Genomic DNA, 1,254 nt, shown 5'->3' on the forward strand with positions numbered 1-1,254 from the left:
TTTGGTTGGTGGTTCAGTCTCTGGGAGCTCCCAAGAATCCATTTTAGTTGACCTTTTTGGTCTTCCTGTGGAATTGCTATCCTATCTGGGTCCCTCAGTCCTTTCCTCAACTCTTCTATAAGACTCCCCAAACTCTGTCTAATGTTTGATTGTGTGTTTCAGCATCGGTTTTGGTCAGCTGCTGGGTGTAGCCTCTTAGAAGATAGCATAACTGCAAGCATAACACCTGTCTGCAAGCATAACAGAGTATCTATCATTAATAGTGTCAGGGATTGTATCTTGCCTGGGATAGGCCTCAAGTTGGGTCAATATTGACTGGCCATTCCCACAGTCTCTGCTTTATCTTTGATTCTGCAATTCCTGTAGGCAGGACAAATTTTGGATTGAAGGTTTTGTGGATGGTTTGGTGTCCTTATCCCTCTACTGGGAGTCCTGCCTAGCTATAGGAGGTGGCCACTTCCAGCTCCATATCCCTCACTGCTAGGAGTCTCAGCTAGAGTCACTGATGCCTCTCCCATCCCAGGTCTCTGGTGCAAAAACACCAGGACAGCTAAAACAATCTTGTACAATAAAAGAACTTCTGAATGTATCATCAGCCCCGATTTCATGCTGTGCTATAGAGCAATAGTAATAAAAACTCCATGGTTTTTGTATAGAAACAGATAGGTTGATCAGTGGAATCACATCAAAGACCCAGAAATAAATCCATACACCTACAGACACTTGATTTTTGACCAAGAAGCCAAAACCATACAATGGAAAAAAGAAAAACATGTTCAACAAATGGTGCTGGTCTAACTGGATATCTACATGAACAGGAATGCATATAGAGCCATGCTTATCACTGTGCACAAAACTCAACTCCAAGTGGATCAAAGACCTCAACACAAGACTAGATACACTAAGTCTAATAGAAGAGAAAGTAGGGAATAGCTTTGAATGCATTTTTATATTATTTTCTCTTAGAAGCCTGTTTGATTTCTAATGAGAGACAGAAAGGGAATGAATTCTGATATGAGGTGGTAGTGGGAAAGGAATTGGAAGGAGTGGAGGCAGGAGAACTATAATCAGGGTATATTATCTGAGAAAAAACCCTATTTTCAATAAAAGGAAAAAACCAACCAAACCCTGACTAAGACAAATTGGTACCAGCAGAGTGGGGTATTCCTGTGACAACCTGACCATGTTTTGGGGAGGACTGTGGAAGGACTTTGGAACTTTGGGCCAGAAGATCCATTTGGTGTTAAGAACTCT

The sequence above is a fragment of the Mus pahari genome, chromosome 2 (assembly GCF_900095145.1).
Source record: "Mus pahari chromosome 2, PAHARI_EIJ_v1.1, whole genome shotgun sequence".
NCBI classification, from domain to species: domain Eukaryota; kingdom Metazoa; phylum Chordata; class Mammalia; order Rodentia; family Muridae; genus Mus; species Mus pahari.